At 35.2% G+C, this 18893-nt stretch overlaps 1 protein-coding gene across 4 annotated transcripts in view; it reads right to left on the bottom strand.

Annotated features, from left to right (window-relative positions):
- Nucleotides 1–611: 611 nt before the first annotated feature.
- Nucleotides 612–18893, bottom strand: part of LOC119561847 — a 70514-nt gene continuing 52232 nt past the window's right edge. For 3 of the 4 annotated variants that reach the window (XM_037875329.1, XM_037875327.1, XM_037875328.1), the window contains exons 3-4: nt 1182–1341; nt 612–1074 (exon numbers count right to left, since the gene is read on the bottom strand). The gene's annotated coding sequence lies outside the window, so the exon portion shown is untranslated. Of the gene's footprint in view, nt 1075–1181; nt 1342–1909; nt 2307–18893 lie in introns of those variants that run through there. The other variant, XR_005221470.1, reaches the window with a different exon arrangement.

The raw sequence follows: 18893 nt of genomic DNA, 5'->3' as shown, positions 1-18893 counted from the left end.
GTATACTCTTTATAGAAATGATCGTGACATTTTTATGACTTCAAAGCCCATTAAAATCAGTTAATTTATTGGAATATACACTGGTAGAAAAAACATCGTAAATGTCACTATTTCGCCAACGTTTCAACTATTTTTCCAAGCGGTTTAGATCCTAACATGAAAATCGTAAAATCGAAAACGTTAAATAGTTAATTATTTTTTGAATAATCTCGTAGTAAGTCCAACGATTTTTTAATTTCGATGAAATATGTTAAAATAGTACAAAATAATTAAATTAAATATGTTCCATAGTAAAAAGTATTATATTTTTATATTTATTTTAAATATTTTCATATTTAGTTTCAGTAAATAGAATATTTTATTTGAATGGTTTTTATAATTAAAATAATTATAGCCCGCCCTCAAACTCAGCATATTTTTTTTTGGATTAAATAATTCTCATATTTAAATCAGACTGGGATGAACTTTAATATAAATACAAATTTATTTAAATTAAATATAATCCCCGTTAAAAGAACTGTACTTTATGTTTGATTTAAATGTATTATTTAAACCATACTATTATGGTGCATATTCAATTTAAACCAATCTGTAGTTTAAAACAAGCGTGATTTATATTTAATAAAGAACCAAATAAGTATGTGTTTTTATTGAAAATAAACGTAAACATATAATCCAAACAATTGTTCTGCTTAAACTCTATTTTTTACCATGCTAACACGTCATCATTACTTTTGTTTTAAATACATTTGTACTTAACGTAACTCTTAGAATTTATATGATACATACTATATATAGTAGTTGTCTTCGCACGCACTCTTGCGCGCTTTGCCACTACGTGTACTGCCGTCCACAGTGATGTATGCATAGAGCAGCTAGTAAAGCGTTCAATGTTTTTTATAATCACACATTTTTGTGTTTTGCCACATTCGTACGCCTGCATGTGCGTACAAAACTTTCCTGCGAGTCCCAGTAGTAAAAATTTCTATCGCCTGTTGGTTCCTTTAATGACGGTCCACGAATTATTTAAGATGACAGATGTGAGCAATATTGTGTAAATGTAGTCCTTGTAATCTGTGAATAAGAATATGTTATTAGGTTTTTGGTAATGGCATAATTTAGAAAAAGTCAAGCTTATCATAAGATAAAATTTTGAAATGTAAAAAAAAATTATACATTACCAAGTGATACAGTTTTCTGAACTGTCTTTAATAGTTCAAGTCGCTCTTTGTTTTGTATTTGCTCTTCGTAAAAGCAAAAAACCCTTTTCTTAAATGTGTCCCATTTACTAGATAAAATTGCTTCTTTCTCAGGGTACAATATGTTGAAATAAATTTATATCTATAAAGAAAAAGTTAAGTAGTTTTATAACAAGTTTCGAGTAGGTTTTTTTATATAAAGGGATTTAAATAAGTCCAAAATATTGTTTAAGTTTATTTCGTTTTTATTTTTTTAAAAATTTCAAAATTAGTTAGATTTAGACAAAAATCACGTGAAAGAACAAAAAAATATTATAAAGAAATAGGTGAAACGACTGCGACGCCACAGAGCCGAATGCAACGGCAGCAAAGCGTCTTTTTTGCTCCTTTTTAGTGTTTTCCTTCTCGTTCATTCTACTCCTTTTATCTAGTTTGCGCGGGTTTTCACTTGATTTCCTTTCATATTCTTCATTTCTTTCGCATATTTTTTATCCACTTCATGTTTATTACCCGATCGTATATATTCTATTGTTTTTAAATGTAATTTTCTTTTGAGCTTTGTTTATTTCGTTAAATGTATCATCTAAATTTTCACGAAATAATAACGCGCACAACAAAGAAGAAACACAAAAAGGAAAAATGCGACAAAAAGAACGTGGACATTCACATGCCTTAATATTAAGTAATTATTATATTTTTATTTGACTCACATTTTTTCTGTACTTTACACTTTTTTATTACACTTAAATGAATGTCTACCGAGCTCTATTAATCACTTTTACATCCGATCAGGAGAACCGCTTGCTTCGAAGTGATCGCGGGATTCGCTACAAAGCGGTGTCAAAATATTTCGTATATATACACATACATATGCATGTGTGCAAAAAGAACGGACAAAATCTGTCGCGTGCCGTTACTTTACAATAGAGGTCAAAGTAATGGGGAAGAAAATAAGAAAATGTGTACAAATAAGTCCTTAAGTTTAATAACTTGTATATGTCAATTTAGTAATATTTATTTTATTTTATTATATTTATATATTATAAGAACATATCTTATTGTCAAAACATCGGTACACAAGAAATATTTATGTTCTTATGCACATACATATTTTCTTGACCACCAATGTACAAATTCGAATGGAAGACGAAGATGCGCTTGCGTTTGCCGTTTTGCCTGTTCATATTTATCTCTAAGTTGTCTGAATGTATGTAAGTATGCACATTGTGCCGTTGGTTTTAGTTTTTGGTTACGGCCCAGCGTTTACAATGCACGCACATTTTTTCTTTGGCTAAGCATGTTTTTGTACTTTTAATAGTAAATTACAAAGCCAAATCTTATGATAATTGTCATGGAAATAGAAAGAGGCTGCCGGTGGTTGGGCAGCCTTAACTAAAACCCTATTCTTTAGATATTAAAACTGTTTTTCTTTTGCCAATTATTAATAATTTAAATTATGTTGTGTATATGGGTCACAATGTAACACATATGTACATATATGTAATTTGATTTCTAATTTACTATTATTTGGTCAAATACAAATTGTGAAAACGTTCTTTATTCAAAATAAAAGAGTTCATATTCCGAACAAATGGAAAAAGTATTTACTCGAAATATAAAAAACCATCAAATATACTATGAATTGAACTACTTTTTATAATAGTTAAAACCAAGATGGCCACATTGGATTTGAATGTGACTAACTTGTTTTTCAATAAAAATCACTTTGAATTGAATACTTACATATTTGACATACGGCTTAAATATGTTTTTTATTTAAATGAAAGGTTTTAATATTTAATATGAATATGCATGGGAGTAAAAAAAATCAAATAAAAATATATTTGATTTCACTTCGCGTTTTTTCTACCAGTGTACTTATTGTCCCAGAACCCGCATACGTTAATGAGTGGGGGGAGGGGGGGGGGGGGCATTAATATGCTAATTGTCCCATAAGCCGCGTTTCCCTACTACTAACGATACAGTCAGAAATAATAATAATAGTAATAACGACCCTTATAATGTTAATTTTCAAATTGAATAAAAATTGATGTGAAATAAATAGGTTTTAATCTAAATCAAATCGCAAACATGTTTTTCTTTTTATTTCTGTTTAGTTCTTTCTTCTTTTTAGTTCTGAATTTCGAATTTAATTTTAATAAAATCGGAAGACTATCTCATATAGCTGCCATAGGAACGATCGGAAAATTGGTAGGAAAATATTATGAAACAAATTATAGCTTCGGTGTTTTTTAACATATAACCTCCTACGCTTGGAAATAACTTTTTTTAATTAGTTCTGAATTTCGAATTTAATTTTATCAAAATTGGACGACTATATTATATAGCTGCCATAGGAACGATCGGAAAATTGGTAGGAAAATAATATGAAACAAATTATAGCTTCGGTGTTTTTTGACATATTATCTTATACTATTGGGAATATCATTTTTTGTGTTTTTAAATTTAATAATTATAGCTGCAAGGGTGTATAAGCATCGGCTTGCCGAAGCTAACTTCCTTTCTTGTTATACTTATTTATTCATTTATTTTTTTGTAATACTTATGTGTACTGGTTCTTTAAGAGATCTTTAACTTTATTGTGAAATTGAGTTGCGCTCATAATTGTTTTGTATTGATGCGGTAGATTGTTCCATAACCGGATACCATTTGTTTGTGGGGAAGACAACAAATATGACGCCCTTATGTTTATAATTAATAACGCACGAATAGGTTATATTAAATGTACAGCGTTTATTCGGAGCGACAGACGGACTGTGAATGTGTAAAAAGCTTTGCTCCAAGATCTTCATATAGACATATGCAGGCTTACAAAGTAGTTGCTGAATAGATAAGCGACAGCTTTAGTGGTATAAGAAAGAAGGCGACAAAAGATAAGCAAAGAGCGCTGCAGGTGCCGTCGTACACCCATGCGCGCTGGCGAACTGCTCCGAACATACTCCCCCCGTTGGGAGAGGTAAGGTTCCAACTATCTCGGAATCGATGGGCAGAACGGCTAGTTTGGCGTCGGTTCTCTTGATCAGACCCGTAGCTGTACGGACCATAGTGAAACCAGCTTGCTTTTCTGTGGAAACGGCTGGCTAAGAGATCCATACTCCTTCGCCAAGTTAACCTGTTGGATGCTCCTCAGAAGAAGTACAGTTCCAGAGTTGATCTCCTCCACCGAAAGTCGACCTTTTAACGGCGCAGATTTGGCTCTGCAATTTGAAATGAATCGATAAATGTATGCAAATACGCGCTGCAACTTATCGAAAGAGTTGAGGAATTTGCAGTTTGATGAACTGTCTATGCAAACGGCCCCAATTAGAGCCACACAACGGCGCTCTGGAAGATCCTTTACTGAGTCTAGCAGGGACGGCCAATTTGACGAGCTTTGCAGAAGGAATGGAGGCCCGTTAGCCCAAAGGGAATGTTCCAACAATTCTCTTGGGGTACATCCTCGCGATACGACGTCTGCCGGGTTCAAGTTTGTAGGAACGTGATGCCAAGACATGTCTTTCGTCATCTCCTGAATTTTCGCGATTCTGTTTGATACGAAAACGTTAAACTCCCTCGGAGGTTGCCGAATCCACGCCAATACAATGGACGAGTCCGACCAGCAATGAAAGGTGCAATCGAAATCTATGGCTTCCTTGGCGTTTACGATTAGCTCAGCCAATAAAAGCGCTGCGGAAAGTTCTAATCTTGGAATTGTTAAGGCCTTCAATGGAGCTACCCTTGACTTGGCACAGAGCAGATGGACTTTCGATTCTCCATTGGTCTCCGATCGCAAGTATAGACACGCTCCGTAAGCTGACATGCTAGCATCGCAGAATCCATGCAACTCAACGGAAGCCCTTTGTTGCAGCACGAATCGTGGGAATTTTAAGTTCTGTACGACCGATAACTGTGAGGTCAACTCCCCCCATGACGAAAGAATGGGCTCTGGCAGTGCATCATCCCAATCCACGTTCGCACTCCATAGAGATTGCAGAAAAATCTTATATTTTGTGATAATAGGAGTTATTAAACCGAGTGGATCATAGAATTTGGCAATCGTCGACAATGCAACCCGCTTAGTGGGTCGTTGATTGGTTGGCAGTTGAGAAAAATGAAATAGGAGCTGATCAGAAGATTGATCCCAGACTATTCCCAATGCCTTGGCGACGTCCGATCCATCGTGAAATTTGATTAACTGCTCCTTGTCGCATTCAGACTCTCCTTCCATGGCTGCTGACTCATTCGAACACCATTTGCGAATTGGAAAGTGGCCTCGCTACAGTAGTTCCTTCACCTGACGACGAATTTCTCTCACCTCCTCAACTGAGTCCCCACCAGATATTATATCATCCACATAGAAATCTCTACGAACAATTTTTGCTGCAATAGGAAATGATTCCTCCTCATCGTAAGCGAGTTGATGCATGGCTCTTATAGCCAAGAAGGCAGCTGGCTTGGTTCCATAAGTCACCGTGTTCAATTTAAAAACACTCAACTCTTCCGTGGAGCTCTCTCTCCAAACGATGCACTGCAAGAAATCATCCGGGTACGAAACACGCACGCAACGGTACATCTTGCAGATATCTCCACAAAGGGCAACTTTAAAAAATCGAAAGCGAAGCAGTATATTAAAGATTTTTTGTTGAATTGTTGGTCCTGCCAGAAGTAAGTCATTCAGAGAGCTACCAGGAGTTGTTTTAGCAGATCCATCAAAAACGACACGAAGCTTCGTACTCGCACTCTCCTGCTTATGTACGCAATGGTGGGGCAAAAAGAATTGCGTTTCTGACGGTTCCTTTGTTACAAGAGACATCAAAAATGCTGAATACTGAGCTCTCAGGGCTGGGTTTCTATCTTGTTAAGCTTCCAAACTCTTGAAACGACGACGAGCGAGGCAATAAGAATCACCTAGAGATTCGAATCCGGAAGTGGGCAAGGGACGAACAGAGTATTGGCTGTTTCTAAGTCTGGTGCAATTTTCAGCGAAAAGTTGCTCACATCGCAAGTCTTCCGGCAACAAAGATGGCTTAGACGAAGTAAAGTCCTCAAACTCCCAAAATCGCTTTACTATGGCGGCAAGTGTGTCATCGGAATGATCAGCTGGGTCCTTGATGCTGGCTTGTAAGACCGATTTATGAGTTGGCATGTTCGATAATAACCCTCCAGAGACTATCCAACCAAGTTTGGTGTTCTGAAGAGTTGGCAAAGCCCTATCCAAATGAATTTGTCCAATAGAAATTATTTCGAAAAACAAGCCAGCGCCGAGTAAAAGGTCAATTCGTTGTGATTGATTGAAATTAGGGTCAGCGAGTGAAATTTTTTGCGGTATCCTCCATGATGTTGCATTTATATTGAAATGGGGCAGATAATTAGTAATACTGTGAGTCACAACCGCAGTGAATGCCGCACGATAACTTGCATCCCGTGATTGCACAAGAATATCGACAGTCTTATCAGAGATCATGGAAGATTCTCCTATCCCAGAAATCGAGGTTTGCGATCTTCTATGATTCAAGTTTAGTTGGCTAGCTAAGCGAGAGGTTATGAAGTTTAGCTGGGAGGCCGAATCTAAAATTGCTCGGCAAGGCATAAATGCTCCAATTCTATTTCTAACGTAGATAATAGCAGTTGGAAGCAACACGTAGTCGATCGGCAAAATATTTAAGGTTTTGGGTGGAGGGCTTGGTAAATGATGATCAGGATGCGATGATGTATGCGAACATGATACTAATGCTGATGAAGTAGATGGTAATGGCTGAGAGCTCGAGGATGGATCGCATGATGGAGATGAAAATGAGGAGGATGTTGCGGATGGGTCATGGGTTCATGTGTAATAATGAATGGTGCTTCATGCGACAATATTTGCAGTGAGTCGACTTGCATTGCTGCAAACTATGCCCCTTGCGCAAACAGTTGAGGCAAAGGTGCAACATCTTTGCTTCTCTATAACGAAGATTCAGACTCAAATTTAAAAATCGAGAACACTTTAGCAAATAATGATCCCGTGCATCACAAAATAAACATGTCAAATGATTTCAGTTAGTGGCAGAAGCAATAAGTATATTTTGGTTATATTTGTGCAAGTTTTTTCCCACCTGATGGCCTGGTGTTTGAGTTACCAAGGCTTGATCGAAGTTTTCCATCATCCTGCACCTCTTTTTCAAAAACGACTCCATAACATCACATAACAGACAGACAGCTCAATGATTGACAAATCCTCTTCCCATTTTTCCCGCGTCCTCTGATCCAGTCTCCGAGTCACGATGGGAATTAAAAGTCCATCCAAAATTTGTTGCGTATTGGCCAGGGTTCGAATTGCTCGCAGATGCGAATTCATGCAATCGTTCAGCTCCCGAAGACCCTTCGAAGATCCCTTCTCGACACCCTTTAAACCGAATATTGCCTAAATATAGCCTTTTTAAAATACGCATTCAAGGGTTCGAGCGAGCGTATGGTTTCCAGAGCCACGCCGCCCAAACTCGAACGCAAATATTGTAATTTTTCAATGTCGCTTAGCTCATCATCATTTCCGATGACCGTAGTGAAAGTCGCAAGAAAATCCGGCCACTCAGAGTAGGATCCATGAAAACGAGCAATTTCAAAATTTGAAAAAAGAAAGATCTGCATTGAATTTGCAGCGGTTGAAGCCGGCAATTGTGACTTGCGATGAGCCGCCAAGCCTCGGCTTAGTTTCGCCTTCACATCCATGAAAACCTCAGCAAATTCAATCTGATGGTCGCTCGAGATCTCTGCAAAATCCAGTCTTCCAACGATGACTGCGCAGAATCAAACGCCTGGTTTAAGGAATTGATCCATTCCATTCGCGCCAGCAAATCAGCATCGTCAAACTGATTAACCGCATCAGCGTTTAAATAACATTTCATCGAGCTCATTTGCCGCAAAATAGATTGGGCTTTGACTCGGTAGTAGTCGACGTCACTTGTGGATTCATTTTGAGCCCGAACCGAGTTTTCCGTATCAGACATTTTTCAATCACGAGATAGAAAAAAAATTAAATAAAATAAAATGTCCGACCGCGTTAGAGGCACAAAACACCGTATACCCTTTATCGCGAAAACGTAAAGGTTAACAAAAGTATTTTCACAAAAAAAAAGTTAAAAAGTTAACGTTAACTTTTTTCCTCGACTTGAAAATTTAAATTTTTTGATGCAAAAAGTTTCTTCAAACAAAAATAATAGTAACTGCAAAAAGAATTTTTTTAAAATCATTTTGCTTATATTTTTTATGATTTTTTGAAGGTGACAATGTCGGAAAAAATTTGTATGAAAAAGAGAAAAATATGGCTCAAATGCATGTTTTTAAGCATTTTCAAAAAATCATAAAAAATATAAGAAAAATGATTTTTGAAAAATTCTTTTTGCAGTTACTATTTTTTTTGTTTGAAAAAACTTTTTGCATCAAAAAATTTAAGTTTTCAAGTCGAGGAAAAAAGTTCAAAAAGGACATTTTCACACAAATTCGTCCTTTTCAATAAGTACTGAATGGGTTAAGAAATGTTTTGTATCATTCAAACGGCATTTAAATTACCTTTCCATTGATGCCAAAGTTAACAAGATGTAAGTTCAAATTATGAGTATATTTAACTTTTTTTTTGTGAAAATACTTTTGACCACCCTTGTATAGCCATACATACATTCGTTTGCCAGTTACATATATCCGCTGTTGCTAGGCAAGCAATTTATCGGCAAGAACAACAACAACCAAGTTAGAGGTTCCGTTGCATTTCGGCGACGCCTGTTAACCTCTACATTTTCGCGGTAAAAGGTATACGGTGTTTCGTGCCTCTAACGCGGTTGGACATTATTTTATTTCATTTTTTCTCGTGATTGAAAAATGTCTGATACGGAAAACTCGGTTCGGGCTCAAAATGAATCCACAAGTGACGTTGACTACTACCGGATCAAAGACCAATCTATTTTGCGGTAAATGAGCTCGATGAAATCTTATTTAATCGCTGATGCGGTTAATCAGTTTGACGAAGCTGATTTGCTGGCGCGAATGGAATGGATCAATTCCTTAAACCAGGCATTTAATTCTGCGCAGACATCGTTGGAAAGGCTGGATTTTGCAGGGATCTCGAGCGACCATCGGATTGAACTTGCCGAGGTTTTCATGGATGTGAAGGCGAAACTAAGCCGAGGCTTGGCTGCTCATCGCAAGTCACAATTGCCGGCTTCAACCGCTGCAAATTCAACATCTATTGACATCACTAATAATGCGGATCTTTTTTTTCGATCTAGGAAGCCTCGGTTGCCAAATATAGAAATTGCTCGTTTTCATGGATCCTACTCTGAGTGGCCGGATTTTCTTGCGACTTTCAATACGGTCATCGGAAATGATGATGAGCTAAGCGACATTGAAAAACTACAATATTTGCGTTCGAGTTTGGGCGGCGTGGCTCTGGAAACCATACTCTCGCTCGAACCCTCGAATGCTAATTATAAAAAGGCTATGAATTTGCTGGTTAATCAGTTTGATAATAAAGTTTTACCCTTTCAGGCATACGTTCAGGCAATAATCGGTTAAAAGGGTTTCGAGAAGGGATCGTCGAAGGGTCTTCGGTACCTTTCGATTGGTGTATCACTCGTTACGATCGGACCATAATGGCAGATTTTCAATTCTGCGGCTATATATAGTAGTTGTCTTCGCACGCTCTCTTGCGCGCTTCGCCACTACGTGTACTGCCGTCCACAGTGATGTACATACATTAGGGCGGTTCACATTTGTATGGAAATTTGTAAGGTCCTTCTTGCCATTGATCAAATATATTATTTTCATATGGATGGCCTTGACTTGGTTTTATTTCTCAATAAAGTTAAGTTCAAACTATGAGTATATTTAACTTTTTTTTGTGAAAATACTTTTGACCACCCTTGTATGTACATTAGGGTGGTCCAAAAAAATTTTTGTTGAGATTTAGACCTTGCGAATCGTCCTCAAAGTTTGCTTTAAAATTACTCATAAGACATGTGTTCCAGCCAGAACATTTTTCGAAAAAATCGATTTCCCACCCCCAACGTTGTCAACATTCTAAGCTCAGTCAATATTAGTAAGAAATTGACAACTTTGAAATGTTTTTGGTTGGACATCTAGGATCCGAATTTGACAAAACGGACTTCCCATCTATGAGATCCGTATTATCAAGTGTCCTCTATAGGACTAGATTTTCCGGAAAAACTTTGTTACAAAGCGCCAAAGATATAACACAAATGCTAGTTACTATTTGGAGTCAAAGGGGTATTCCAGTCCGGCCTCACCATCATATTATTAAATCGATATCGCGGCATCACAAAGATTATTTTAGCCTTAAAAAAAACGTTAATAAAAAAGGAAAGCTTCACCGAAACAGGGAAAACCGTTTCAGAATCATGTTGAATGAGCGCTTTAATATCAACCATGGCCTGGCATTTTCGTCTGCTTTGTCGGAAGAAAGTGATGGCAATGTAACTGATGGCAGTTTTTAAATAATAAATAATCATATATATTTGAGTATTGCCTTCTTTGTCCTTCCTCATTTGAGTATATAAGTGTTTACAGAAGGTCCATTTATGAAACGGTTTTTTTCCAAAATAAAAAAAATTATTTGCGAAATGTTTAAAAATGTTTTAATTCCTTATTGTCAATATTTTCAAAAATTTAATCTAATTCGATCTTGTACGACCACGTAAATTCTGGTTTTAGCAACTAGAAAAGTTTTTAAATTTTTAAAGCTTTTAAAGTAGTTCGGAAAGGTGACAATCGATATCCATATGAAAATAATATATTTGATCAAGGGCAACAGTGCGCATGAGTTATAAACTTTTAAACCAATTCGCAGACCCTAAAACGCGTTTTTTTTCAAAAAATGTCTTTTGGTATACATTAAATACCTCAAAGCGCACCGTATAGGCGGGTGAGAGAATGACCTTACAAATTTCCTTACAAATGTGGACCGCCCTAATGTATGTACATCACTGTGGACGGCAGTACACTTAGTGGCGAAGCGCGCAAGAGAGCGTGCGAAGACAACTACTGTATATAGCCGCAGAATTGAAAATCTGCCATTATGGTCCGATCGTAACGAGTGATACACCAATGGAAAGGTACCGCAAAAACTAAGAAGATTGCATACCAAGACTTTCGAAATAGAGATTTGTTTTTGAAAGTGTAAAAATTAGTAAAAATTAAATTAAAATTAGTACAAAAAAAAATTTTTTAAAAATTAATAAAAATTTAGATAATTTGAGCTGCTGGATACGGTGGGGATAAAAGCCCCCGCCTGTTTAGCTTGTTTTATTCTTACTAAGAATACGCGTTGAATGACACCTCATTTGTTGAAATCCGATGTGCCGTTCTAAAGAAATTCAAAAAACAAGATTTTCTTCTTCTTCCCAAAATGAAAATGTTTGTCCCTTTGTTTGTGGGTTTGTATGCATCCCATCTTAGTTTTAGGGTTTTGGAAACCCTATGGGTATATAAAGTAGCTGGAAATAGAAAACGTTTGTTCTACGACTTTTGGAAAAATCCGCTAGTTTAGCGAAAAATCAAAAAAAAAAAGCCTGATTTAAAATGCTTACAGTATCTAAGCAACTAATGCTACAAAAACGTGCTATATATCCCTGAAAAGACAATTTAATTTGCTAAATACTCTTTATATAGTAAAATTGTCTGAATATAATAGATTTAGAGTTATGACAAAAAGTTATTTTTTAAAACCACTTTTTGAATATTTTCTCAAAATTGAGTCGAACGATTTCTTTTTAAATTTTTAATCATATAGCCCTTAAGATTTCTCAACTTTTGACCTATAACATTTTTTGCCCTAAAAATTACCGTTTGGAAGATATTAAGCGATAAAAAGTGCAAATCGTTTCAGCTCCGTATACGAAATATTTCATACTTATTGGAATAAGCAAGAAAAACCCAATTTGATGAAGAATATTCTTAATAGATTTTTTCAAACGGAAAATCTGTTATGGTTTTAGGGTCCTTTAGTTGCATGAAGCTAATCGAAATAGGAAACTTGATCTACTTGTTCTACCACTTTGGAAAAACCCGCTAGTTCGGCGGGAAATGTAAGAAACAACAGATTTCTCTTGGAATCTGAAACTATACAGCCCATGAGAAAAAAGGTAATTGAAGCGATAAAACTTGTTATTAAAAAGTGTTTTATTCATATTAGATGTTTCATTCTTATTAGAATATGAATGTAAACAAACCATACCTTATTAGAATAAAGTTAAGCCGAAGTGGAACGTGAAAGTTTATTATAGTCTTTATACATTTTTTAGAATTATATATTTATTTACTTAAAACTAATGAAAGAAAAACTTTTCTTACAATTCTTATAACATTTTAGTAGCTAAGTAACAATTACATATTGTACATTGTACATATATATTCATAGATTACTTTTGTAGGTATTGGGAAATATTACCCATTGAAAATAAGTGTTGACATTATGTGTCCTAGGATAAAAAAACTATTTCAGGAAAATAAAGGAACCATTTCCTATTATGGATTTGTTATGTTTTAGTATCCAAGCAAAAGATGCATACAAATGTACATATGTATATATATTACTTTTGCAGGTATTGGGACATATAACTCACTGAGCCGTTCTTTTAAAAACCGAACGGATTTGGCAAAAAATAACATTTTACATTTATTGTAAAACAAACAAAAATCTGTGTGTTTGGTTTTTCAATAGCCAAGCCATATGGTAACGACTCCTAGTCATGATATTGGGGTACATAAACTCTTGTGCAAAAAAAAAACTCTTGGTATCAAACAAAAACACCTCTTAACGAGGTAAAAGGTAGTGGTGAACGCGCCTTTAACAAAAATTTCTGATATCAACAATTGTGACGAAAAATGATATTACATTCGATAAAATAAATAAACTATATTAAATTTATGTATTCGGCACGCTACAACAGAAAATGTATGTGTAGGTAAATAAATATTTACTGTTGCGGACCGAAATCATAAATATAATATAGTTTATTATACCCGTTACTCGTAGAGTAAAAGGGTATACTAGATTCGTCGGAAAGTATGTAACAGGCAGAAGGAAGCGTTTCCGACCCCATAAAGTATATATATTCTTGATCAGGATCACTAGCCGAGTCGATCTAGCCATGTCCGTCTGTCCGTCTGTCCGTCTGTCCGTCTGTCCGTCTGTCCGTCTGTCTGTCCGGATGAACGCTGAGATCTTGGAAACTATGAGAGCTAGGCTATTGAGATTTGGCGAGCAGATTCCTGAGCTTCTTACGCAGCGCAAGTTTGTTTCAGTAGAGTGCCACGCCCACTCTAACGCCCACAAACCGCCCAAAACTGTGGCTTCTACAGTTTTGATGCTAGAGTAAAAATTTAAACTGAAATGAATTGTTCTCATCAATACCTATCGATTGATCCAAAAAAAAGTTTGCCACGCCCACTTTAACGCCCACAAACCGCCCACAAACTTCAAAAAACCGTAAATATGAACGCGGATATCTCGGAAACTATCAAAGATAGAGTATTGGGATTTCAGATTTAGATTCCGTAGCCTTGTACGCAGCGCAGGTTTGTTATGCGAATATGCCACGCCCACTCTAACGCCTACAAACCGCCCAAGCCAGTGGCGCCCACAATTTTTATGCTAGATAACAAATTTTAACTGAAATGTATTGGTCTCGTCAATACCTATCGATTGATCCAAAAAAAAATTTGCCACGCCTACCCTAACGCCCACAATGCTTAAGTCTGTCTTCCGCCGGTAGGTGGCGCACTTAAATCTCGCTTTGCTGCTTGCATATCTCCATTTCCCTTTGGTCCCTTTAGCTGAGTAACGGGTATCTGATAGTCGAGGTACTCGACTATAGCGTTCTTCCTTGTTTATTTTATCGAATGTAATATCAGTCGTTCTTCGCCCGAATAAAAAATTAGGAGATATTTTATATTTGTTGGTTATTCTTTATTAGAAAGTTGGAAAAAGACTAATTGTATGTTACAGAATCGGTTAGAATGATCCCTCGGTTTGCGTCATAGAACTTACTGTTAGTGCATTAGGTGCCGCAATCGCAAGTGGATGATGCGATCGCCACTTCTATGTTTATGTTTACATAATTCGGTCTTATTAGATTTTCACGTTTATAGAATTACGTCATTGTTGACGTTCGGACTTAATCAATTTTCTTTGTTTTTTTGCATTGCGGGATCTCGAGCTTCTGTATCGTTTTTAATCAAAACCGAAATTGGCGATTCTGTTTATTTGTGAACGGTTTCGTTCTTTGAACTGGTGGCCGTTGAGAAATCGCAGTGCAGATACGTATGGTTATTTATGTGATTTTGTGGTATAGCTTTGGTATTTCTTGTAACTCTTGTGTTTCTATTGTTGGGTCGTCACCTTTTGTGTTATTGTATTTTATAAGTATTCTTTTAGGTATTTCCTTAAATTTATAAAGTAGGTACAGTGATATACTTAATATTAAGAGATCCAGTGTTACAATTTCAATTATTTTGTAAATCTGGTTTTCTTTATTTTGTTCAAAAAATATTTCTTTTGCTTGTATGTATGATATTGGGTCTAATTTGGTGACATTATTTCTTGTGTATATGCTTTGTGTGTAGTCAGAATTATAATTGCTTATGGATAAATCGTTAATTGCAATTGAGCAATTGTGTATTTTGATCATATTGTTTCCTTCAATTACAAATTCATTTTTAATACAATTTTGATTTAGTATAGTTTTTGACAAATTCCGTGTAACTATGATATTTGGCTCGACATAATTAATTTGGGTAGTTAAGAGCGTTTTTGTGTACCTGCAACTAGTACTTGTTTGATTAACAAGACCTAAAAGACATGTGTTGGTAACAGGTTTTTTTGTTTCTTTGTTATACAAGCTGTTTCTGTATACGTAATATTTGTTTTGGGTGTTATCTTGTAATATTTTATTATTTTCATCTGGACAAAGTAATATTTCGTATACGGGAAGTTTCTATATTTCTCTGGGTATGTGGGATGTAATTAAAATTTCGTTTGAATCTGACCTAAGCCAAGTTGAGGATTTTATGTTCAGAAGTATCTCAGAATTAATGTTTGTCAAGTAGTCGTGTTTTAATAACTTTGGATTGAACATTCCTAATCTTGCTAACTGCATTCCCATTTCCAGGTCTTCAATGTATTCTGCGAAATGTTTTAAATTAAAAATCAATAATTCAATATATTCAATTTTTTCGTTTTCGATGTATTCGAGATGCTTGTTTATTATATCGCGGCCTTGTTAACTATATCGATTATATTATTTAGTTCGTTTACCTGTACACTGTTTTAAGCTATCACATTGATTTTTTCTTCTAATTTTTATACCCGTTACTCGTAGAGTAAAAGGGTATACTAGATTCGTCGGAAAGTATGTAACAGGCAGAAGGAAGCGTTTCCGACTCCATAAAGTATATATATTCTTGATCAGGATCACTAGCCGAGTCGATCTAGCCATGTCCGTCTGTCCGTCTGTCCGGATGAACGCTGAGATCTCGGAAACTATGAGAGCTAGGCTATTGAGATTTGGCGTGAAGATTCCTGAGCTTCTTACGCAGCGAGTTTCAGTAGAATGCCACGCCCACTTAAACGCCCACAAGCCGCCCACAGACTTCAAAAAATCGTTAGTATGAACGCGAATATCTCGGAAACTATCAAAGATAGAGTATTGGGATTTCAGATTTAGATTCCGTAGCCTTGTACGCAGCGCATGTTTGGCATGCGAATATGCCACGCCCATTCTAACGCCCACAAACCGACCAATCCTGTGGCGCCCACAATTGTCATGCTAGATACAAAATTTTAAGTGAAATGTATTGGTCTCGTCAATACCTATCGATTGATCCAAAAAAAATATTGCCACGCCACTTTAACGCCCATAACGCTTAAATCTGTCTACCGCCGGTAGGTGGCGTATTTAAATCTCGCCTTGCTGCTTGCATATCTCCATTTCCCTTTGGTCCCTGAAGCTGAGTAACGGGTATCTGATAGTCGAGGTACTCGACTATAGCGTTCTCCCTTGTTTTTTATCAATATCTAATGATCTAAAAAGATATTTGTAAGCTGTTCCTACAAAATTAGCAAATCCTCTTTTGTTTCTTCTAACAATTTTTAACCCATTCATTTCTCTTTGTAGTTTTTCCGTTAAATATTTAATCTGTATTATTTCCTTAAAGCCAAACGCTTGTTATAGCAAATTTTTGTAAGTTTCTTCCGTTTTTGTAATATTAATTGTGAGGCAATGGTATTCAAAACTATCTGGGATGTTGATTGTGTCGGTCATAAATAACAAATAGCCATTGTATGATTTTATAGGGTTAATTTCTATAAATTGGTTGTTACCCATTGGCATCATTATTATTAACGTTAATGTCAGAAAGATGAAAGTCAAAGCGCTGGGTCTTGATCTGGGTCCTCCTGCTAATATTTACTTTTATTAACTTTCTTTTGTCTCTGGAAGTTTGTTTTGTAATGTTTTATTTTTCGACCTCTGTTAGTTTCCTCAAAATGATCATTATCTATTTGTTCTTGTCTTTTTATAAGGATTGTGTAATTTCCCGTGAATTATGGGAGCCTTTCTAAATTTGGTATTTACCTCAAAATGTTGTCGTTTTTTATTAAGTTGTTCTATTTTAGCTTCTTTTATAATTTGGCTATTATATGCAGGGGTACCTACACTGGTCGGCATATGTATTTTGACAAAATAAAAGTTAAGTATACTCATAACTTGAATTTACTTCTTGTAAACTATAGGCATCAATGGAAAGGTAATTTCAATGCCGTTTGAATGATACAATACATTTCTTTACCCATTCAGTACTTATTGAAAAGGACGAATTTGTGTAAATCAACTTTTAAATTTTTTTTAAAAACTTTTTTCCTCGTCTTGAAAACTTAAATTTTTTGATGCAAAAAGTTTCTTCAAACAAAAACAATAGTAACTGCAAAAAGAATTTTTCAAAAATCATTTTGCTTATATTTTTTATGATTTTTTGAAAATGCTTAAAAACAGGCATTTGAGCCATATTTTTGTCTTTTTCATACAAATTTTTTCCGACATTGTCACCTTCAAAAAATCATAAAAAATATAAGAAAAATGATTTTTGAAAAATTCTTTTTGCAGTTACTATTGTTTTTGTTTGAAGAAACTTTTTGCATCAAAAAATTTAAGTTTTCAAGACGAGGAAAAAAGTTTTTAAAAAAAATTTAAAAGTTGATTTACACAAATTCGTCCTTTTCAATAAGTACTGAATGGGTAAAGAAATGTATTGTATCATTCAAACGGCATTGAAATTACCTTTCCATTGATGCCTATAGTTTACAAGAAGTAAATTCAAGTTATGAGTATACTTAACTTTTATTTTGTCAAAATACATATGCCGACCACTGTACATACATCAAATCAAATATCAGCTGGTGTTCTACCTGTTGCATTGTGTTTTATTTTATGATTGTAAGTATACAGTATTACTTCCATTTTCATAAGTGTATTTTCCGGATTGTCGCTGGTCTCGATCACCCGTATTTTTTCGTTAATTGTTTTGTGTAATCTTTCTACATCTGATACTCCATTTTTACTTGTTGTTATCTGAATATTTACGTTTTCTGTGTCCAGCCAATTTTTAACCGCTATACTCATAAAAGCACTATCGCTATCTGTTTCAAGGTTCTGTGTTTTCCCATTGAATTAAATATTCGAAAAAGTCCTCTTTTAACTTCCATCCAGTCCTTTCCATTTAATTCAATCGCGCTTCCAAATTTGGAGTATAAATCAATACAAGTTAGGTAATTTTAGTTTTTGATCGTGTAAATATCTGCGACGTAAATTTCCCTACAAAATTCTGTTTCTGGAGTTGCTTTTAATAAAAGCGATGTTTTTCTATGTTCGGTTTTTGCTTGGTTACAAACATTACACTCATTAATTAAATTCTGAATTAAATTCTGGTAGTCGGGATAATAATAGGTTTCTTTGAAAAGCCTTACCATTTTTTCAATTGTGGGTGCAATAGTTTTTTGTGGTTGCTAACAATAATTTCTTTAAATTCAGCGTAAGTTTTTATGTCCTGTAATATAATTACTGCTCTTACAATTTTTGTAGTAGTTTTCATAACCTGTTTAAAAGCTTGTTGAATGATTTCAAAATCAGAGTCGTGTTCGATGTAAAGTGCACTTGACTGGGTACAAAAGTGTTTTATTAATATTTGCTTAGCTTTTTCGATCTAATCTTGACTTTCTTAAAATAATTTTCACTTTCTTCACCTTCTGTGTTGCTTCGAATCATATCTACCTGTCTTGCGAAATGATTGATTGGTTTTTCAGTAATTAAATTTTCATTATCTTCTTCAGCGTTATGTGCTGTTGCTTTGGTACTGCCATAGTATACGTGATTTTGCTTTCCTTCTAAATGTTTCATTTCGAAGTCATATTCCCCTAACCTTAAATTCCATCTTTGCAGTTTCATATTAGGTTCTTTGATATTGCTTAGCCAGACTAACGGCTTATGGTCACTTAAAATCTTAAATCTTCTTACGAATAAATAGGGTCTTAAGGTTTTTGTTGCCCATACTATAGCTAATAATTCTTTTTCAATTGTACTATAGTTTTCTTCATGTGCATTTAGAGTCCTACTAATGTAACTGATTGGTTTGTTATCCTGAGAAAGAACT

This window comes from Drosophila subpulchrella, unplaced genomic scaffold (assembly GCF_014743375.2).
Source record: "Drosophila subpulchrella strain 33 F10 #4 breed RU33 unplaced genomic scaffold, RU_Dsub_v1.1 Primary Assembly Seq379, whole genome shotgun sequence".
Lineage (NCBI taxonomy): Eukaryota > Metazoa > Arthropoda > Insecta > Diptera > Drosophilidae > Drosophila > Drosophila subpulchrella.
The sequence above is the reverse complement of the archived record's forward strand: the minus strand, read 5'-3'. Positions and strand labels throughout refer to the sequence as shown.